This window comes from Emys orbicularis, chromosome 4 (genome assembly GCF_028017835.1).
Source record: "Emys orbicularis isolate rEmyOrb1 chromosome 4, rEmyOrb1.hap1, whole genome shotgun sequence".
NCBI lineage: Eukaryota > Metazoa > Chordata > Testudines > Emydidae > Emys > Emys orbicularis.
In genome coordinates this window covers 76,219,132-76,243,309 of record NC_088686.1, presented here as the reverse complement: position 1 = coordinate 76,243,309, position 24,178 = coordinate 76,219,132, and the positions used below count along the sequence as shown (strand labels likewise).

At 39.0% G+C, this 24,178-nt stretch overlaps 1 protein-coding gene across 1 annotated transcript in view; it reads right to left on the bottom strand.

Annotated features, from left to right (window-relative positions):
- The window catches only part of PHF21A (PHD finger protein 21A), a 273,573-nt gene extending 254,332 nt beyond the window's left edge, over nucleotides 1-19,241 (bottom strand). Inside the window, exon 1 of the mRNA XM_065403270.1 lies at nucleotides 18,836-19,241. The gene's annotated coding sequence lies outside the window, so the exon portion shown is untranslated. The remainder of the gene's footprint in view (nucleotides 1-18,835) is intronic.
- Nucleotides 19,242-24,178: the final 4,937 nt, after the last annotated feature.

Here is a 24,178-nt window from a genome sequence, read left to right as displayed (position 1 = left end):
TCTGAACTATACCAGAACTTCAGCACTGGTCTCAGTCAACTGGTTAAGACCGGGGACCTAGTCAATGCTTAAGCACAGCCACAGAGACACTTGGACTAGCAGATCTCCATAGATGATGCTGGACTTCCACATTGCCAGACTTAGTCCACTGGACCTGAGGAGCTTCCTTCATCAATAAGAGAATATGAGGTAGCCCTCCTGCTCCATGCAGGTCCAGAAAATGCTTGTACCCAACAGATACCATTTTTTCATTGTTCTTTTAAATTAAACTTAAAAACTAAAACTAAACAGCCCTGAAAGGGCAGAAGAAAAGGAAAGATCAACAAAGTAAGCATCAAGGATACTGCATCCAATATAAGCTTGCTGCACCTTTGGCTGTTAAGAAGGAACTGAAGGGCAGCTTGGGCTTCCTAATTAATTAATATAATTATTAATACTATGTTTCTTCTTCTAGTGACATCTGTATGTTCCCACTTATAGGATTGATGGTTCCTGGGATTGAGCTGTGGAATATTCTTGATAAGTGTCCATTGGGGGTCTTCTCTTCTCCTCCCTTTGTGGAGGATTCAGAGGGTCTAAAAGGGGCCCAAGCTGCCCTTCAGTTCCTTCTTAACAGCCAAAGGTGCAGCAAGCTTATATTGGATGCAGTATCCTTGATGCTTACTTTGTTGATCTTTCCTTTTCTTCTGCCCTTTCAGGGCTGTTTAGTTTTACTGTAGAGATTACAGTAATACAGACTGAATTTATACGATTTGTGTAAGTTCCCAGCTCTTGAAAAAGGCATTCAGGAAAAGTGCTAACGAGAAGCTGTGTAGATGTATGTAACACATACAAAACCATAACTGCAACGCAACTCAGGCATCAGCCATTTACAATACATTGAGAACATATACCAGGAATGGCCATACCACGGCTCATGAGCCGCACTCAGCTCTTTTACAGTTAAAGTGCAGCTCGTGGAGCCCCGCACGCCCTCCCCACATTCTCCACCTACCAGACTGGTGGGGGGAGCTCAGAGCTTCTGCCCTGCAGTGGGGTGGTGGGTCTAGGGGCTTCTGCCCGGGGGGAGGGGGAGGGACGACACATGTCTCAGGACTTCAGCCCCACAGGATACACCTGCTGCGGCTCGGGGCTTCAATAGGAGTGGGGCTGAAGCCCCGAGTCTGGGCAGGCACATCCCACGGGACTGAGGCCCTGAAGCGCCCCCCCCCAGGCTGAACCCCCGAGACCCACCCTCCCTCCAGGGTGGAAGCCCTGAGCCCCGGCAGGAGCACCCCAGCTCTTGAACTTCTGAAGATTGTCGTATGCGGCTCATAGGGTCAGTAAGTTTGGCCACCCCTGACATATATTCATATCTGTATAACACAATGCATCACTAATGCATTGCAGTTGGTATTCTCCAAGTCTGTGAAGAAACTGCAAATGTAACAATTTCAACAGAACTACAGTAGAATCTCAGAGTATTGAACACCAGAGTTACAAACTGACCAATCAATCATACACATCATTGGAATTGGAAGTACGCGATCAGGCAGCAGCAAAGACCCAAAAAAGGCAAATAAAATACAGGACTGTGTTAAATGTAAACTACTAAAAAAATAAAGGGAAAGTTTAAAACAAAAAAGATTTGACAGGAAAGGAAACTGTTTCTGTGCTTGTTTCATTTAAATTAAGATGGTTAAAAGCAGCATTTTTCTTCTGCATAGTAAAGTTTCAAACCTGTATTAAATCAAGTTCAGTTGTAAACTTCTGAAAGAACAACCATAGCGTTTTATTCAGAGTTACGAACAACTTCCATTCCCTAGGTGTTTGCAACTCTGAGGTTCTATTGTATTAGAACTCCAGGAACAATGAAACCACCACACAGGATTTAACTAGTTGGTCCATCTGATCCAATCTCTCCTGTCTGACAATGGTCAACATAAAATTCTTCAAAAAGCACAAGCTTTCCCCCCACAAAAAAAATTATTCACAAAACATGCCGACAGTTAAAATTTCTTCCAACCCAAGGCATTGGTTGCCTTAAGTCATGAAACGTATGGGTTTACATCCCTTAAAATGTTTATCCTGTATAACTGAGGATATTCTTGTTATCCAGGTTATCTAAACCTTGCTTGAATCTTATTAAGCTCCTTGCCTCAATAATATTGTGGTAGGGAGTGTCACAGATTAATTACTGATAGTAAAAGAAAATAATTTTATACAAATTTTAAATTTGTTGCCTTTCAATTTCAACGGCTGTGCCTTTGCTCTTGTACCATTAAGAAGGATAAAATAAATGTACCTGATTTACCTTTTTTGTACCATTCATTGTTCTATAAAAAACTGTATCATGCCCACCATAAGAGAAAATTTTCTCAAAAATGTGTATGCCAAGTAGAGCTGTCAAGCAATTAAAAAAAAATGGCAATTAATTGTACTGTTAATAATAGAATACCATTTATTTAAATATTTTGGATTTTTCTACATTTTCAAATATAAGGATTTCAATTATAACACAGATTACAAAGTGTACAGTGCTCACTTTGTATTTATTATTATTATAAATATTTGCACTGTAAAAAACAAAAAAAAAGTATTTTTCAATTCACCTACTACATGTAATGTAGTGCAATCTCTTTATCAGGAAGGTTGAACTTACAAATGTAGAATTATGTACAATAAAAACCTGCATTCGAAAATAAAACAATGTAAAACTTTAGAGCCTACAAGTCCTTGTTCAGCCAATCGCTCAGACAAACAAATTTATTTACGTTTGCAGAAGATAATGCTGCCTGCTTCTTGTTTATAACGTCACCTGAAAGTGAGAACAGGCGTTCGCACGGCACTGTTGTAGCCAGCGTTGCAAGATATTTACATGCCAGATGCGCTAAAGAGTCATATGTCCCTTCATGCTTCAACCATCATTCCAGAGGACATGCGTCCATGCTGATGACGGATTCTGCTCACTAACGATCCAAAACAGTGTGGATCAACGCATGTTCATTTTCATCATCTGAGTCAGATGCCACCAGCAGAAAGTTGCTTTTCTTTTTTTGATGGTTTGGGTTCTGTAGTTTCCGCATCAGAGTGTTGCTCTTTTAAGATTTCTAAAAAGCATGCTCTACACCTGATCCCTCTCAGATTTTGGAAGACACTTCAGATTCTTAAATTTTGGGCCGAGTGCTGTAGCTATCTTTAGAAATTTCACATTGGTATCGTCTTTGCATTTTGTCAAATTTGCACTGAACATGTTCTTAAAACAAACCTGTGCTGGGTCATCATTTGAGTCTGCTATAACATGAAATATATGGCAGAATGCAAGTAAAACGGAACAGGAGACATAGAATTCTCCCCCAAGGAGTTCAGTCACTGATTTAATTAATGCTTTTTTTTTTTTTTAAACGAGCATCATCAGCATGGAAACATGTCCACTGGAACAATGGCCGAAACATGAAGAGGCATATGAATCTTTAGTGCATATGGCATGTCATATTGCAACGCCAGCTACAACAGCGCTATGCGAACAGCTGTTCTCACTTTCAGGTGACATTGTAAACAAGAAGTGGGCAGCATTATCTCCCGTAAATGTAAACAAACTTCTTTCTCTTAGTGATTGGCTGAACAAGAAGTAGGACTGAGTGGACTTATAGGCGCTAAAGTTTTACATTGTTTTGATTGAGTGCAGTTATGTAAAAAAAAAAAAAAAAAAAAAAAAACTACATTTGTAAGTTCCACTTTTATGATAAAGAGATTGCACTACAGTACTTGATGATGTCAAGCTTTATTCAGAAGTTAGAAAGCGAAAATCCTTAACCTTAATTCTGCCCCTAAAACAATAAAAATAAAATTAAAAAACTTTGCCCCCTTGTGTGTACACACAGACACATACTCCTGTAACTGAATACTGTGAAAAGTATGTAGTAAACTATGCTTCAAACTACCTAGTAGATCAGGGGTCGGCAACATTCGGCACGCGGCTCACCAGGGTAAGCACCCTGGCGGGCCGGGCCAATTTTATTTACCTGCTGACGCGGCAGGTTCAGCCGATCGCGGCCCCCACTGGCCACGGTTCGCCGTCCCGGGCCAATGGGGGCGGCGAGAAGCCGCGGCCAGCACATCGCTCGCCCGCGCCGCTTCCCGCCGCCCCCATTGGCCCGGGACAGCGAACCGTGGCCAGTGGGGGCCGCGATCGGCCGAACCTGCCGCGTCAGCAGGTAAATAAAACTGGCCCGGCCCGCCACGGTGCTTACCCTGGCGAGCCGCGTGCCGAACGTTGCCGACCCCTGTAGTAGATAAAACACAGAATAATAGGGAAGACTGGCTGACACAGTACATCTGATTGTGAAATTAAATTAGCTTTATATGTAACTGCACCATTCTCTGAACTGAACCAAAGGAAGGCTGTGTTGGTTGTCCAAGTGTAGCTACATTACCATTATCCTTATATAAGAAACAGTACCTGATCATGCAATGAAAGATTGTATCATAATGCACACATACAAGAGAGCAGTTAAGATTGTGCATGCAACCTTAATTTCTACATGTCCTAATTTGAATGCTTATTAACCTTAACTATAATGGGGCTGGTGCTTCCCTATGATCGATGTAACCTGAATATTATATGGTTCTTCGGTGCCACAGCCTACATTTAGTACTCATTTCCTTGTGCACCAAACAACCTCCCTTTCCTCATTCAAATCCCTGCTTGAAAGTACATTTCACCCAGTCGTTCCAGTGATAACTCACCAAATATAAGTTAAAGAAAAAAAAACTGCAGGACTTCAAGAATGAACAACCATCCAATATATTTGTATGTCTGAACTGTACAGTCTGTGTCTTATAAGACTATAAACTTCTGTAGGGCAGGGTCTGTTTGTACAGTAATGCTCAGTAACTACATAATTTGAGGATGTTCCTGTTCAGAAGATAACCATATTCAAGGCTATCAAAAACTACAGGAGGCAGAATTCTACTGAATTAAGCAAAAAATCAAGGAGGCCTGTGTTCTAGTTCCAGGTCTGCAACGGATTTACTCTGATCTTGAGCAAGTCATTTTCGCTCTGTCTCAGCCCCCTAATCTATAACATGGGAATAATAATATTTAGCTGCCTACTTCCCTCACAGAATAAAATTGCTATTTTTTAACAGGCCATATTCTCAAGTGATGAAAATCAGACTAACTCAATTGATCTGAATGGAGCTAAGCCTATTTACATCAGCTGTCAGTCTAACCCAAACTTTGTCTGACCCAAACTTTGTAAAGTCTTTTGAATATATATAATATTATTAGCAACTCTGGATATGTTATTAGCCAAGAAGAAACATCCTAAAGTTTTATTATACTGTACTGTGCTCTCTGCCCTCTCCCTCTCCCCCCTATGCTCTGACTAGTTATTGCTCTCAAAATTACCAGACCCCATATGCCCACAAGCATACTTACCCACCTCAATTTGGGCCTTCCATCTACACTCTATCTCCCTACTACTATTCATCCTTGGAAGGACCTTAAGGAAGGTTTAGCTCTCTCCTCCCTCTATACAAGTAATTCATCCTTTTAATGTAGTATCTGGGATTAGATGGGGAAGGCATCAAAAGCTGGGGTGGCCAAATTTATTGTAGACATATAGACTGGGAGTTCTGAGAGTAGTAACTAGCCAGCAGGAGGGATTTAAATAGAGTAGAACCTCAGAGTTACGAACACCAGAGTTAAAAACTGATCGGTCAACCACACATCTCATGTGGAACCAGAAGTACGCAATCAGGCAGCAGAGACCAGAAAATAAATAAATAAATGAAATAAGCAAATACTGTGTAATATTGTGTTAAATGTAAACTACTAAAAAAATAAAGGGAACGTTTTTAAAAATGGAGAAAGTAAGGAAACTGTTTCTGTGCTTGCCTCGTTTAAATTAAGATGGTTAAAAGCAGCATTTTTCTTCTGCATAGTAAAGTTTCAAAGCTGTATTAAGTCAATGTTCAGTTGTACACTTCCTGAAGAACAACCATAACGTTTTGTTCAGAGTTATGAACATTTCAGAACTATGAACAACCTCCACTCCCAAGCTGTTCATAACGGAGGTTCTACTGTAACTGTACAGTTACTAATGCAATTTTTTTTTCTGATGGCCATTATTAGCCAATATGAGCAGAGAGATTTGCAAATATTATAAAATATGTAATGGGAACACTTATTCCAATCAGATAAGAAATTGTGTAAGTGTACAATTTTAGTTTGTGTATAGTGAAATTAAATGGAATTCACAGCCAGCGTGCAAGACTGCTGTACAGCTGAGGTAGATATGGACATTTTTATTGTTTGTTATTCATATAGCACAAGTGTCCAAAATGCCACTTTCCAGTTGTGCAATTCCCTGCTCTGATTATTATAGATATTTTATTTGAACAGTCACTGTATGGTCATTTACAAATAAAATTATCATGCACATCTCTCTGTTCTGAATGACTATTATAATCTCTTTGTACAGATTGACTGACGCACTCAAATTTTCAAGTTCTGTGCTACCAATAAAGTCGCAGGAAGCAGAAAAATTCCACATTTTACATGAAAAAAGAAAAAAACACCAAAAAGTTTTAAATGGACCAATTCCACTTCTAAAATTATGTTTATAAACAAAACAAAAACCATACACACACAAACCATTGAAATATTTCCTTCCTTCCTTTCACCTCTTTCTTTGCATCTTTCACTCCCTACAGTTCAAGACTTTTCTCTGACATTGTTTATACTGGAAGAATATCAACCCCTCACAATTCAGACTGATCATTACACGGCAGGAAAAAAGTCACATAGGGCACTGGAAACTGCTGTGAAAGAGTCCCACAAAGAAAGCAAGGGCAAGCTCCCTTCCCACAATATAATAAGCTTTAGTCCCCTAAAAAGTGACACGGTTCTTACGGTCCACTGTTCCTAGAAGCCCAACGAGACAGGAAGGGGCAAGAGTGCAGAGGAAGTAAACACAAAAGTTAATAATGGTACTGTCAGTGTTAATTTTTTTAATAGAATACTTAACCTTGATAGAGAGGTGAGGGAAAGACAGCAAAGTATATAGAGAACATCCATCTTCCATCCCTAACCTCTCCTGACCCTTGGTCCATCCCTTCCATAGCCACAGAGATGGATCCCTCAGGACTAACTTCTGCCGGGCCTGGGTGAAGACAGACAATGAAGTGCCACCTATCCAACAACATCTTCTATGGCCATAAGCAGAGATGACAGATTTTCATCCCTTTGCTCATGCAAGGGACCACATGAACCTCAATTCTTAAAAACAATGAGACAAAGTTACCCCTTATGTAGCACGCTGAAGTCACTAATTACGCCAGGGATATATTTGGCTTACTGTAAACAAAATAGAACATTTATTTTTGGGACAAAAACCCTGATGACCTGCAGTGAGGAGATGGGGAGAATGGGTAAAGGGTTACAAAAAGGAAGGAAGAAGGGAAATTACAGGAGTTAAGAAGCTGTGAAAAGAAAGGTCCAAAAGGTTCTTTTTTTAATTTAAACAATTTTCCTTTCAGCAGTTTGACAGCAAATTTAGTTTGTGTGTAACAGCTTTTTCTCTTCATTTACAATTTCAATATTTAATTTAAAATGTCAGTATAACAACTTCCTATTAACACAGTAATAGTCTTATCATGAGCTAATCAACTCTGAGGCCAAGAGGATACTGTTATTAACCCCTAAACAGGAACCACCTTAAATTTAACATTTAAGGTAACTGTCCAACAGGTCTATGATTTGATTGGCTAAAACAACTGTATTTCAGTATAACAATTACAGTACTCATAAGTACTTTTATCTTAAACAACTGCTCCAATGGTCTTTTTCTATAAAAATTCTACACCAACAATCAGGCATCCATGAACAGCCTCCGTAACAACACGGCAAAAACTTCTCAAGTTTCAAGTTATAGCAAAATTGTTATATAAACAATAATGAGAAATATTTGAAGCAGGGGAAGGAGTTTTGTTTAATTTGAGTTTGAAGCTAATTGAGATCTGGTAAAACATGGCAATCAGCAGCCCTTAAAACTGAAACCTTAAGCTTTGATCCTGCAATGAGTTCCCCTGCCCTGGAGTAGAGTCCTAGTGAAGTCAATAGGGCTCTGTGGGATACAAGTTTCCACCTACATAGAATTCACTTCAGGACTCAAGCTCTAGCGACCCAAAGGACAAGTACTGAATGGACAGAAGTAGTTCATTATTCTAACTCATTTCAGCCTTAATCTGGAGACATCCTCTCTATGGGATAAAGGGGGAGTTCTGTTTGCCAGATCCTTTCATTTTTGGTCTCTCTGAAGAGAATGCCAACAAGAGGGCCAATTAATACCAAATATGATGGTGAATTTGTAAGACAAAACAGATGTCTATAGGAACAGGATTGGTATCACCATCTCAATTCACAGAGACCACATAGTTGTGAAATTGTAATAAATTTTGTTTATTATGGACTTAAACTGGATTCAAGCCAGTGAAAGGCTTCATATCTCACTACCAGTCCCCTGAGCCCTCCAGGTTCCTTTTTTTTTTTTAAAGTTACAGAAAGATATGTTTACAGTGCTGTTAAAAATTGACCGCTTATTCAAATTTAAGGTTGGATATTTGTATTTAAACCATTCTGTTGTACCAGCAAGAGAGGTTAGAGACTATATCAATGCTATAGCTTGGTCACAACAGTGACTAATTTCTGGCTACTTCTTTGCTTTGGTCAATTAAAGCAAAAAACCCTTTAATAATATCATCTAGCTCTTATATAGTGCTTTTTGTCAGTAGATCTCAAAGTGCTTTCCAAATGAGGTTAGTATCATTATCCTAGTTTTACAGATGGGGAAACTGAGACACAGTGAGATTAAGTGACTTAAACTAAGGCCACCCAACAGGCCAATGGCATAGACAGGAATAGAACCCAGGCCTCCTGAGTCCCAGTCCAGTGCTCCATCCATTAGACCACATTGCCTAGTGAAGTTTGACTCTTACCCTTATGCACTAGGTCCAATTATGTTTTTGTTAACAGCGTGAAAACCTGGCCCCACTGAAGTCAATGGCATTGACTTCAGTGGGGCCAGGATTTCACTCCAAGTCATGACACATTTATCCAACCCTGTTACAAGACAGGATAGGCTTACAGCTTTTTTCACAACACAACTGTGTATCATGTACATCCACACTTATCGCACTCTCTAACAGTATATTTATCAGTGCATTCTGGGTAAATAGGACAACTATCACATACTACCTCAGCAGGGTTAGAGTCTTTGGAAGACATGCACATAGAGCAGCACCAGCAACATGTTTGGCAATGCCCTCTGAGATGTCCTACCATACAAAGAGATCCAGCCTACCCAGATACACAGGAACAATTAGGGGTTTCACCCTTACAGCATAATAATGGTCATCTTCCTGTAACCAGGTCATTACACTATTTTACAGAGCACGCTTCTGGCAAGGGTGACACATGGTTAGCTGACACAGTTACTAACAGTGTATTAACTATGTTGTGTGTGGATATAGAACATATTTAGAGAAAGCTATGACTAACAAGTTGCAAACTCATTATGTCTACATACAAGGCATTATTTAAACAAATTTCTATATTTATTTCCTTTTTTGTAGATGAGTTTTAAAGACAACCACCAGAAATAAAATGCTTAATATACACAATACACCAGATCTGAAAAAATAAACTTCATGCCTCAAAAGGAGCTAATTACCATCTAAATATTTAAAATATTTTGAAATGCACATAATGGGTAGAAGAGAAAGTTACTATTTTGATAGCTGTTATGCAAATATATATTCAAATAATGTGTACTCCGGATAAAATTCCCTCTCAGATCTTCATAGCAGAGCTCCAACATTCCGCACAGGTATAAGGAGAGCATACGGACAACTAGATTTGCTCAGTGAATCAGAGAAAAAAAAAATTACCATAAGGACCTGTATGCAAACTAATTACTGCATATGCCCAGAAGCCACTTTCCAAGATTAAACATCTAAGGCCCTCATCCAGCAAAAATGTACACATGCTGAAGTTTAAGTATGTGAGTTTTCTTACTGATTTCAATAGGACTACTCACATGTTTAAGTCAAGTACATATGTAAGGTTTTGCAGGATTGGGGCCTTAAATATTTTAACTTATTGCTTCAACCATTGATTTCAGATTTTTGCTCTTGCATAACCTCACAACTGCTTTGATTTTTAAAATAAACTACTAAGAACAAATTATATAACAAAAAGGTGTTCTCTCTAAATACTTGTATAACTAAAGAGTTAAAGCAAAAATTTAGACAAATTAATTTCTATATCAAATTTGGTGTGCAAGACCTTGGACAAGGAACAAATTTATAACATTCATTAACAAACTGAACCAAATTCATCTCTGATTTAACTCCACTGAAGCCTATCAAGGTATGCAAGGGATTAAATTGGCCCAATATATTTGTAAGGGTTAAAATTAATTAAGTGATTCTGCAGTCCTTACTCAGTCAAGACTTCCACTGACTTCAATGGGAACTCTCCCTATGTTAGGGAATGAAGAGCAATGCTCAAAGACACTTGAAATCAAAATATCTGAACATAATTTAATCCTTCTCTTACCTGCCAAAACCTGAATTCAGGGTTCTGTGTTTCCCTGGTAACAGCTAATGACATCACTAACCCCTAAAGCAGTGAAAGGAAAGCACTTCTCTGCTCTGTTTTAGAGGTTAGTTATGGTATCACTGGACCTCAATAAACACAGAACACTGAAGTCATATCTTGGCAGGCAAAAAGCCTTTCAATTCACCTTTAACTATAGCAGTACAAGCCACACCGCTACAATGCTTTAATTTACAAGGAGGAAATAATATCGGTAGCAGATGAGTGAAGAGTTTGGTGCCAAATGTTAAACATCCATAACATTAGAATTACTCTGAAACATGTAAAAAACTCTCAAGAATCACAATTAGTATCCTTTACAATCACAAATCAAGTAGTATATTAGTGCACTTAATTATATAATTCTTCTGCATGCAGAAAGAAGTCTTCCAACAACTACTGTTCTCTAAACACACTACTCAACTGGAGGTTACAAGGAACTTGTAAATAAAGAATATTTCTCCTGCATAATATGAACATCAAGGATTTCCAAACTGCTCAACTAAGGGCCACTTAAGCAGCTTGCTGGGAGCCTGAGGACCATATCTAGTTTACATAAAGTACAGCAGTGTTCACAAGCCATTATCATGAATATGAAAGTTTGGCTCATGAAAACTACAGAGCCCAGCATGCAATGGTTCATCTTTATCTAGCAGGCTGCTTAAATAAAAATAAAGCTCTGCATACTGGGACCTGTAGCCTCCATGATAAGCCACAGTCTTATTTAAGATGAGGCCAGATGTAGGCTATAATACACATCTCCAGGGGCCCTATTTTGACCATCTCATTTTACAGTATCATATATACATACCACACAGAGATCCCAAAGTACATTATACCAAAGTCAACATTATTATATTAATCAAATTTAAGATGAACACAAAGTTCAACAACATCATCACTAAACTCACCAGTAACTCAAAAAAGCAGTAATTGTCTACATTAAAATCTATAGAAAAGGCTCTGGCTTGCATACATTATTTTTTTAAACAACTCATATTTTTATCAGGACTGTTACATTCAGTAACAGAAGATTTTCAAACAACACTTCTGATTTTCACTGGGAAAAATATTTTTGTGAGGGGAGTATTTCCCTTGCCTACTACTTATTATTTGGAAATATATTACTCTTTTTCTCGATCACCAAAATGCACTGAAACAGCGGCTTGCCCTTTCTCTAAAAAGGGAGTTGAGCTTAGCTGAAAATTAAATAGCTGTATTTCAGTATAGGCCTCTGAAAACATACACCGTATTCCAGTTCAATAGAGGGAAGGGCAGCTCCCCCTACCAGCCTGCTCTAAGAAGGATTTATCATGGAAGGAAAATCATACTGTGTTCCAAACCCAGAAGTCATTATTTTGAGCTCTGAATTAAGATATATATATTCCCTGCAAAGCCAGTGAAAAATGCAAGTACAGTCTGTACTAAGAGGCACAGCACAGTTCTTGCATTTCCAGGCAGCCAGGCATCATCAGCACCTCCACAAACATGCAGCAGAGAGAAAGGGCCAAGAGATTCTGGAACATGAGAGAGACAGGCAATGGCACATTGCAACAAACGGACTGGCAATGCTGCTGAAGTCACCTGAAAGACATTCTACTGCACTTCCCCACATAGGCGACAGGCTACAAAAGCAACTAAAGGCTTCGTCAATACAGCAATAATACTGTCCATAAGGCCAAAGACAGCTGTTGCCATGGTTACTATCAGCCAGTTTATTAGAAAATAATTATTGTTATTACTTAGAAGTTTTGATCAAAAGAGTTTAAAGCTCTGATAATTAATTGACTAAAGAAATCAACTACTATTTTGCTTGCATTTACACTACTTTAGAACTGCACATGGTTAACAACACTTGTATCCCCAGCGGGAAGTGGGGGAGGAATCAATGCCTTTCAGGACTTGAAGGGAAGAAGGAACAGCAGAGAGTTTGTATTCTGTATGCAGCCAAAACAATAAGACAAAACCCATCTTTTGGCTCTTGTGTTTGAGTTCTCTTTCACAGCCCTATAGAGTCCAAACATAGATTAGCTCATCATAGCACTAGTCTCCAACCTGTTAGACCCTATCCTCTTCCTCACTCTGTTTTAATCATTCAGGCATTTGATAGTCCCCCATGAAAAAATATGCAACACCAGCTAAACTTTTCAGAGCACATTCCTAATTACACGATAAGAAGAACAGCTTAAGAAGAGCTCTTTCTCACTAAAAGAAGTTGGTCCAATAAAAGATATTACCTCACTCACTCTGTCCTTCATTGAAGGCATATTCAATGCCATTTTTATAGTGAATGAACTTGGTAACGTGGCCTTTTATCCCTAAAGCACAGTAATGTGGAAATGTAAAATTATTCAGGAAAAAAAGTGTGCTATTTTAAGAAATAATAATTTAAAATAAAATGTATGCCTATAATAAACTCACAAACAGAAATATACTCCTGACACATCTGATATTTTTTAAGAGAGCATCTGCGTAAGAGTTTTAGAGAGAGAGTTAATTTTTAAGTTACATGATCCAGTTTTTTGAGGAAACACAGCCTCCACATACTACCTTTGACTAAAGAGTGGGTGTTTGCAATAGCAGATGAAAAAAAAAAAAGAAAAAAAAAAGAAAGAGAGAGAGTCTGAATGCAGAGAGGGTCTGGAATAGGTCAAGACATCAGGGTGTGGAACTTCTAGGCAGAGATTACTTAGTGACTCCTGTAGAGATTATAAACTCTGCAAGGGACCCTGTGCTGGTTTGCATTAATATTAACAAATACAGAGACCAATACATCCTTGCTTTTGAAGCTTATAATGAACCATGTGTGTCAGAACCATTTTTAATAAAAACATTATTTAAAAAGTATAGAAATTTCAAGACTAAAAATGTTGTTAAAGCTTTAAGTATGACAATTTAAGGGGGAATATAAGGGACCTAAAAGAGTTTTATATAGTTTTAAAACATAATTTGAAGGCCATGAAATTCTACAGTTAAGGAGATAAGTTCAACTCAAACTGAAGTCAATTTTAAAAACAAACAAATTAGTAGTTGATTCAGCTCCCATGTCCCAAGTCTTCTTGCCAATTGTTGTTCTAGTACTAACATATTCTAGTATTTTAAGATATTTTTCTCTCCATTGTTGCTGTGTCAAAAACTCACACAGACAAAAGGTGAAACCAAATATACAAAGTGTTGTCAAATGTACAAAGAAAAAAAACAAAGAATAAAATAGTTATAATAATCTATTACAAGTAACAATAGTAGGTAAAAAGAATCATATAGAAGAAACTTTTAAATTGGTGAAGTCCTTATAACTTGACAAAATAAAAAGATTGGGAAAATAAAGAAATGTAAAAGTACTCCTAATACCCTCCATCCAAAATTAAACCCACTTTCTACAGGCACAATCTGCACCTTCATAATTGACATGAGCCAAACACCTCCTCGACACCAGACCAAACTTGACATATTAATCTTTTCACCACCTATTACATGTAAGACATGTACAAAAACTATTAACAAGTATTAACAAGACAGGACACAAACATCTAGCCTGTTGCAGTCAATACACACAAAAACCTGTACCACACTTGTTCCACCTTCTCAATATATGGTTTGAGCCTACAAACTTTTGTGTAAGTAGAACGCATTAGCACAAACCCTGAGACTAGTTTCTGGCACAAGTAACTTGATGGGGCAATCAGAACATGCACAGGGGCAGGAATCTTCCCTCCAGACCTTAGGTGGCAGAACTAGCCTCAGTAGATTCTTACACTGCCCCATGTGGGGGTAGGGGAAGACAAGATACATATAATGATGGATCTTCTTGCATTTTCCCTCCTATATTGGGGCCTCTCCTCCTGCACGGTCAGGCCCACGGTACGCCCCTCTGCACAGTGGAACTGCACCAGCTCCCTCTTCTAGAGTGACTCCACACCTATAGAAGAGACTAGATATTCCCCATTTCAGTGGGACTATTTGTACAAGTAAAGGTTTGCGTGGTAAAACCCACAGTACCCTCATGCCTGGCACAGAAAAATTTCAAAACAAGGTTAGAATATCAGGGTTGGAAGGGACCTCAGGAGGTCATCTAGTCCAACCCCCTGCTCAAAGCAGGACCAATCCCCAGACAGATTTTTTGCCCCAGATCCCTAAATGGCCCCCTCAAGGATTGAACTCACAACCCTGGGTTTAAGCAAGCCAATGCTCAAACAACTGAGCTATCCCTCCCCCTCTTTCTAGCCACAGTAGTTGGACTCTATGGGTTCAGACATCTTAAAAATTATATATCCTTACAGCATTATGCTGTTTCCCTTGATACTTACGTCTTGGTGGAAATAGTTAAAGATGGTGTCCACCTCTTAAATTCTGTAAAGAAGCTTTCCTCCATAGTATGTGGCCATACCAAGTTGTAGAGAGTTTAAAAAGATATCATCTAATTATAGACATATACATGAAGATGCACAGAATAACAAAGCACCAGGGCAGTTTATCTAATATGCAGTGTCCAAAACATACTAAATAAGATACCCCACAAAGTCCCTGTAAATTTTAAAATTTATGTTAGATTTAACCAGAAATACCAGTAGTAAACAAATTCCAATGATATTAATTCATTTCATTCAAGTAAAGTTCTCCAGAGCACAAAGCATACCGAATACTCTGGAACAGTTAAATAGCGCCAATATTTTCATATTTAAAGGACAGTTACTTCCCTACAAAACAAACTGCATGAACAATTACAATTATGACATATCTTCACTATTAGAACTTTCCTACAGTATACAAAACAACAAAACCTCTAAGGGCCCAATTAAAACAAACTTTATATTTTTAAAACAAGAAACTGATCTGTTTTGTGCATATCCAATCAGTTCAACAATATGCAAAAAAAGTTTACAATTTCTATCTACATTTTCAAAACTTCTCAGTATACCACCCTCAAAATAGGAATATAGAGAGAATAAGAAATACTCAGGCCCTGTACTATGAACAGAAATGCAAGTTCAACACTAAGGGGCAGGGTATACACTTTAAAAATCCTACATTAAAAAACTTTGACTTACTGTCAAAGTTGGATGGCCAAAACTGAACATACAAATATTTAAAAAAAAAAAAAAAAAATAACACACAACTGTAAAATCCATGACTTCCTACAACTCCTCTCCAAACATTTTAAAAATAAAATGCTTTTATATTTTCACTTCCAAAAGGGAAGAAAGTCAATGCCAGCAACCCAGCAGACTTCTGCACCCTTATAAAAACAAACTGGCAAGAGTAGCCCAGTTCAGGATGCATAAATAACCCTACATGCACAAGGGAAAGAAAACAAAACCAGAAGGAAAGACTTCAAATATTAACCTTCCAATGGGTAATTATTCATAGACAATAGTAAAAATACTTTTTGAATTATGAAAAATACCTTGAGAGACTCCCTTTAATTATGTATCAGTACACCAAGCTTGCTACTTCTTAAATGAAACTCAATAACCCAAATTTGGGAGTAAAATCATATCCTTCATTGCCCAGATCAATAGAGCTCAAGTATGTTGCAGGTATGATGTAGACTTCCAGCTACTGAAAAGGTGACAAAAGAAGAGGATACCTTTAACTTTCCAATCATGTAAGAGGATTGCTTAACATCCCTTCTGTGAGTTGCTCAAACTCTTAAAAGATATAAGCACACACACACACAAGAATCTAATTTTTTCATCTCATTAAGACAAAAGTTTTAAGTGAAAAATAATTCCATGGAAAAATAAATGTTTAAAACTACCACAATATTTACTAAACTACAAAATTCTTTACTTCAGGAAAACTAATAATTTCATTCAGAAATCAAAGCGGTTCCCAGATTTAAAAAAAAAAAAAAAAAATGTTTGTACTAAAATGAGGGTGAATAACTATTTTAACTAGTATGGATTTATAAAACACTAGTTGTGCTGTGGGTGAAGTTTTTGGTTGGTTGGTTGGAGACCTTGCTCTTAAATACTAATCAAATACAATTTTAAATATACAGAAGTATGTTAATGTTGGACACAGTTACCAACTCTCAGGACTATTCACATATTTTACCTAAAACAGACCTTTCAAAAGTTTGTAGGTTGGATGGGGGAGGGGGCGTTGTTTGTGTTTTGCATTATATCTCTACAGGAACACTGGCAAGTAGGTTAAGGCACAAAACTTAAAAACAATCTAAGTTTTTATTAAGCTTCTATAAAACCTATTACCATTTTTCTTCAATTAATTTTAAATGACAAATAAGTTTCTTTTGATATTTAAACATTCCCCTACAATATAGCAAATCGAAACAGCACCAGCTTTGGGTTAGAGAATGAAGAAATCTCAAATATGAAACTGACTACAATCAAAAGTGAAACTAACCACTTGTTTTCATTGTAAAGTTGAGTAGAAGGCAAAAAGCAAACCAACATTTTAAATAGCAGAAAGCACATTAGATACTTCAAATTCTAAGATATTAATAAAAGTGCCCCATTAATATAAGCATATGGGGTAACTGCCCTTTAGTTTTCCTTCTGAAACCATGGTAATATATGTTTAATGTGATGATAAATTCATTCTTTATTAGAATGAACTTAGGCTGAGAAAATTCTTGCACTCATCCAACTAACCCGTGTGCAAATGTAGCTGTGTCACTCTCTAATTAGTAAAATGTTAATATTCCAGGGCACAAGTTGCCCATATCAGATTTTTCCCTCACTCAGACCTACTGTACACAATACACAACATGACAATTACTGTCCCCAATAGGATTTTTTTTAAACCCAGTCACTACTGAGATAAAAAACGAACAAAAGTTCATGTCAAGTTCAGTGCTTGGGCCTAAACAAGCATCAAGTAAAAGAACCTCACATCTACAATTATAAATGTATAAAACTTGCACGAGAGCACCATCACTTCAAATAAAAAAGTGGGGACATATTGAATAGATACTCTACTTTGATAACTAAACAAAGAATATTCTAGCATGTGACTGAACTGTGATGACATTTATAAACCAAGGAAAACAAAAACCACCACTTCACTAACAACCATGCCCCATTAAAAGAATTAGGAACTTGGAAATTACTCTGTTCAAGCACATTTGTACCCTAACCAGTGCATACTCATTTTGTGACACTCAAGTGAGTAGAAGTTGAATGAAGGACACCATGTGCGGATCCAATATAAATTCATCTAAAATCTAACTGTGCAGTCCTGCAAACACCCACCACGCTAAAAATGTGGTCAGAGAGAAAGAAATGCTATCAACAGTGAAGCTCAGAATAATAAAGAAGCAAACAGAAAAAGAAGTGGTGAGAGGAGCGTGCACAACGGGACTAGACCAAATGGCAGAGTCCCACACACAGCCCCACTCCTCCTACACAGAGAGAGAAATGGAAGAGAAAAGGTACACGTCTCTAATCATTGCAAATATGTGCCAAAGTAGGAGTGTGAAATCCCAGAGGTGTCCTTCCACTGAGCTTTGTACCTGTGCAAGAAGGGCAGACCCAGAACGAGGGGGGCAGGAGATACTTCTGAATTACAACTTGCAGAAACGGAATTTTCCCAGTACTGCTCTGGCCACAAAGGCAAATGAAAGCAAAAAAAAAAAAAAAAAAAAAAAAACCTGCAGTAGCAGCTTTACTACAAATTCTCAATAATCAAAACAGCATCGTTTCAAATATAATAATAAAACTTCCCTCTCAGCATCACAGGGAACAAATCAAACCAACAGCAAAAGGCCTGGAAATAATCATTCTGAAGAAAAACCAGAGAGGAGGGGATAAACCTCCCTCCCCCACCCCATCCCCAGTGCAGTGTGTCATCTCCTTCCCCCTGCTCCTCATCACAACCCCAATGTGTCACCCACCTCCATCTCTCGCTCCCCCTCCTCAGAAACTTATTTCAGTGCATGCAGGGGCGGGAGAAAGGACATGGCCCCCTAGGGCTCTATCCCCTTGGGGGTCGGAGGCCTGGGATGGGGGGGTTACACTGAAGTTGTTGCTCCTTAGCTCCAAGTTGGCTGAAGCGTCCTATGTAGACTGCTCCTCCCCCAACACCCCAGCTATCCTCCTCCACCCTCCCCCAACCAACTCCCTGAGACAGACAGAAAAGCACGGGGGAGGCGAGGGATAGAGCTACTCATAGAAAAGAGCAGAAGGAGAGAATAGGGAGGAGGAGGAGAATCCAAAAGGTGGGATACTACACCCTGCTGGTGGTGCTGCTGCTGGTGGCTGGCTGGGGTCCCCCTGGCAGGACCTCTCTCTGAGGGGGAGGGCTCTTCTTCATAGGGGGAAGGTGCTGCGGCTCCTCTGGGCCTCCCTGTCCCCCTCTTCTGGGCTCCTCTCTCTCCTCCTCTCACTTTCTTTAATCTAAGCTGGGAGTGGAAGATGGTAGGTTGCTCCCTTCTCCTCCTCCTCTTCTCTCTCTCCTCTGGGAGGTCCTTTTCCTTCCCCCTCTCCCCAGGGGGCTCCTCCTGCAGGGGGGAGCAGGGGGCGGACGGGAAGAAAGGAACGAAGCAGAAGAGGCGCAGGAGAAGAGAAACTGTGACACAAAAACAAGCCGAGAAGCTGAACTCTTCTTCAATCCCATTCACCCGGCCCGGCCGCAGCACCCGCTCGCCGGAATCACTCCGCCGCCGGCCTCCCTGCCTGCCTGGGGCGCGCGCCCGAGCTACCGCTGCGCGCGCCCGACACACTCTCTCACAGCTACTCCGGCTCTGAAGCGGGGAAGGGGAGGAGGAGGAGGAGACGGGGGAGGAAACAGAGATTGGGGGTGAGGCGGGCTCCCCCCTCTCTGGACCCCATGCCGCCTCCCTGGGAGTGAAGAAGGAGGGGTCGCCGGCCTCCGCTGGGGGGGGAGGGAGGGTTCGCTGGCTCCTCCTGAGGGGACTACTTGACGTGTTGGTGCGGCGAATTTATTTCCCTTTGCCTAAGGAACGGGCTGTGCTACGGCTCCCATTGCCTAGGGAAAAAACCCGGATGTAAAGTGAGTGAAACTAAAGTAGAGTGAAGTAGGGCAGCAAACTCTAGTGGAGCAGCAGCGGGGGAGGGACGGAGCGAGCATGCACCGGGGCAGGCAGCAGCAGGAGAGCAGCACAAGCATCCTCACCCCAATGCGCAAGGGGCTCTGCGTAGGAAAGCCGATGCACCAAGACAAGGGGAGAAACATAAGCATCCTCACCCCAATGCAAAGGATTCTGCACAGGAAGCTGATGCACCAGGGCACTAGCAGAAGCACAAGCATCCTCACCCCCAATGCAAGGGATTCTACACAGGAAGTTGATGCACCATGGCAGGAGGAGAAACATAAATACTCACCCCAATGCAAGGGGATTTACACAGGCAGTTCATGCACTAAGGCAGCAGCAACACAAGCATCTTCACCCTACTGTAAAGGATTTTGGATAGGAAACCGATACATAAGGGCAACAGGAAAAAACACAAGAATCATCACCCCAATGCATGGGGCTTTGCACAGGAAGTTGATGCAACAGGGTAGCAGGAGAAACACAAGAATAATCACCCCCAGTGCAAAGGGCTCTGCACAGGAAGCTGATGCATCAGGGAAAAAGAAGAAAAGGAGAAACACCAGCATTCTCATCCCAATTCAAGGGGCTCTTTGGTAATGCACCAAGGCAGGAGGAAGAGAGGACAAATTCATACATCCTTATTCCCAAAGCAAATTATAACCTCCCAGGAGCAGTCATCCTCCATCCACAACAAACTGCCAGTTCTTTGCCATATTATTTTTAGAATTAGTACAGACATTTACTTAGGATGCAGGGAGGATTTCATTGCTTCTTCACTGCTGCTCTTCTCTTTCCCCCTAATGCACTTGTTTTTGTTTTTCTAAATTATTTATTTATTTTCTATTCTTTCTGAGTGATGCTGCCATTTGGTTTCATGTTTTACTGAGTAACAGAAAACAGCAGTAATCTATAAACTACTGTTTTTCAAAAATAGTGGAAAGCTAAAATTCCAGGAGGAATCAAAACTGGCAAAGTTATTTCTATTAATGTTGTTGCAATAAGAGTTATATGTGAGAGACAAATAAGGAGGGAATTTGGGAAATAAGGAGGGTTTTTAATAGCAATATAATCAAAATATAAAGATATGCAATTCTGTTTATACATCCAAAGCATTTAATGTATATATTTAAAATAAGTATGAAGGGGGCAGGGAAAATCTTTTTGTTCTGTGTTTGTACAGCACCTAGCACAATAGGGCCCAGATCCATGACTAGGTCTCTTAGGTGTCACAAGAATACAAATAATAAGAATAATTTGCTTGTAAAGTATTAGTCTTTATGCTTATAATTTATAATATATTAACACAGATAACACATATCCTTCTCACATGTATCTGTGGACTGTAAAACTATCATGTGTTTCTCAAAAACATTTGGGCCTTACCTTGCCCATCTGAGTCATCATTGCTGAATCAGTGGGACTCTTCATTTGCTAAACACTACAGGATTCTCAGAAATGTTTACAGAAAGTCAATTTTTAGTGTAATTCAAAAGTGATTTTATTTTTTAAGCAGTGGTCATGTTGTCTTATTTATTTAACATTGTCACCATTTGTGAAAAAAGTAAGTGTGTGTATAATCTCTACAGATATTTCAAGAAGCCAGGATGAACTCATTATTATGTTGTGAAACTAAATCCATAAAGCAGTCATGATGAGTAACTCAGGGACTCATTGTAATTGGGTAGTAATATACAATTTTATCATCTAGAGAATTCTTATGTGTTCAAAGTGAGTGGGGATTTACCAGAATGCTTACTATCAGAACTGTCTAAAAAAATTGGACTACCGTGGTATTGTTTAGTTATTTAACTGCTAATTTTCCAGTGCTTTTCAGTCAGTTTCTGGTGTTGTCAACTCATGATTTAATCATGAGTCTCCCGACATTTCTTAAAGCCCTCACTTCTCGAGTCATGTGATGATGAGAGAATATCAGCTTTTGTTTATTTTTAAGTATGTTTCTAGCCTGTGGGGTTGTGGATACAAGCTTGAACACCTAACCTTAACCTAAAGGCTCAAACAGTAGGCAAATAAAAAGACCCCCAATTTTTTTAAATAACCATGTGATTTTGGGGGTCTTGACATGATTTTTGAATGCTTGGGGTTGGCAATACTAAAAGATGAAGACATAGAAGAACATACCAAGCTATATTGTTTTTTTTTTTTTTTACAGTGGATACAGTATTGGCATTGCTTGGATGTCTTGAGAATCAACAGGTGAAGCCAAATGCTTGTGACTGCCACAAAAGTCTTGATAGCCTTTGCAGCATATGACCTAGATTATTGTATAGTGAGTGGAACATATCATATGTTAAATAATATATAATATGTTTATTAAACTCTATCCATTTTAAAGAAATATTTGTATTTTACTTTATACACTTCCCTCTTCAGTTTATGCTATCTATAACAAACAAATACAGCACTTAATATTCAGATGGGTGGACCATATTGGAGCCTGCTCTTAACCTCTCTTAAGTTCAGCTACCTCAATTTACTTGGCCTGGCCTGGGACTTTTAAAGGGGCATAATGTCTGATCTACACCTAAAACTTAGGTCAACCTGGGTGTGTCGCTCAGGGGTATGAAGAATTCACACCACTCAGAGATGTAGTTAAGGTGACCTAAGCCCCAGTATAGACACCGCTAGATCAGTAGAAGAATTCTGTCAACCTAGCTACTGCCTCTTGGAGCAGTGGATTAAGTACAGCAACTGAAAAACCTTCCATCGCTGTTGCAAGTGTCTAGACTATGGCGCTACAGCGGCATAGCTATAGAGTAGATACCTAACACTCAGTGACTTGCATTGACATCAGCACAAGTTGTGGGTGTTCAGACCCTGTAGATCAGAGCAAGTGTCTTTAGTTAATGTGTATACTTAATTACTATCTTCAGTTATTGTGGGAAAGCTTTGGTAAAAAGGTGAGTCAGTGTACTCTAAAAATAGGCTTGGGCTCATTTTGACTCTTGTGTTTGGTTCTGTTTAGAATTCTGTATGAAGGGCACTACATTTTATCTATATTTTGTGAATTAAAAAAAATCTAGTGATGGTGAAATATATGGCTAGTGGGTTTACTCCGTTATATGCAGTTTGAATAAGTTATATTTTGTAGAAATGGATGAGATTCTAGTAATTAGTTTATCCTTGTAAATTAAGGAAATTGGACAAAGTCCACCAAAGAACATTTACATGTACTTGAAAATTACCCATAGGCAGAATATAAATATTGTGTGGCATTGAGGTCATACATATTCAATACCTTAATGAATATCTAGAAATAATGACTTTAATCTCCTTAATAGGGTCTCCTCACACAGACTATGTGACCATTCTACATTCATAACCCCAACCTTCTAAACATAGAACATCAGAACAGCCATACTGGGTCAGACCAACGGTCCATCTAGCCCAGTATCTTGTCTTTCGACAGTGGCCAATGCCAGGTGCTCCAGAGGGAATGAACAGAACAGGTAATCCACAGATACTGATTATCAGAAGTGTAACTGAGTGTATTAAGAATTTGCAATGTCATTCCTGCTTTTAAATCTGTGATTTAAAAATTAAAATGATCTCATCAACCTCATAACTAGATATGTAAATTAAACTATAAACAGTAGAATCTGTCATGGATGTCTGAGTATGATTCCCAGGAGCACTAATGGTGGCTTCATGCATGTGGTAAGAGCTGATTATACCCCCAGGTATCCCGAGAAGGTTTTAAACAAACTGATTATTATGGAATATTGTGCCCACATACATGTACCTGGTGTGTCTCCTTTGCAGTGGCAGCATAGCCACCCCAGAAAGCATTTATCTGAAACTTTAAAAGAACACTTGGTGGCTGTTTTCTCAATTAGTGTACAAGAGAATATTCCCACACACACACCGAAGTAAAGTGTTGTTGATGTTCGTTAAAATTCAAATTTCAATCCATACAAATATTACACTTTCTCTGGTAAATGTCAAAGATATAATGTAATCAGTCAAATTCCCTTCCAAGTATATTTCCTAAAAGCTCTGCAATATATGGGCCTGATCTAAAGCCCATGGAAGTCAAAGGAAAGATTATCTTTGATCTCACTGAGGTTTGGCTCAAAACATATATGAACAACTGGTCCCAATGACATTGCTTTTCATATTTAAGTGTCTTCCTATCAGTTTGGCAGAAACCAAGAAGATTGGAAGGCAACATCACCATTAAGAAGATGAAACATTAATATGGAAGTATCGGTGAAAATCAATTTATCAACATTTACTTTTAAAAAATTATAAAAATTACATGATCTCATGCCACTGTCACTCTCCCTCCCTCTTCTAGGTAATAATGGCATAGTGCTGATGCTTGGGACATTTAAAGCAAGATTGGAGAAAGCACTATTTAGTATACTGTAGAGAGCAATCTTGCAATGAACCTCATTAAAGGAGTTGACAATAGAGGTTCCCAAACTGCAGACCATGGAGAACTAGCTTTTAGTCTCTGGAGAGCTGGCTGATCATGTGGCACTTTCCTCCTAATTTCCAGT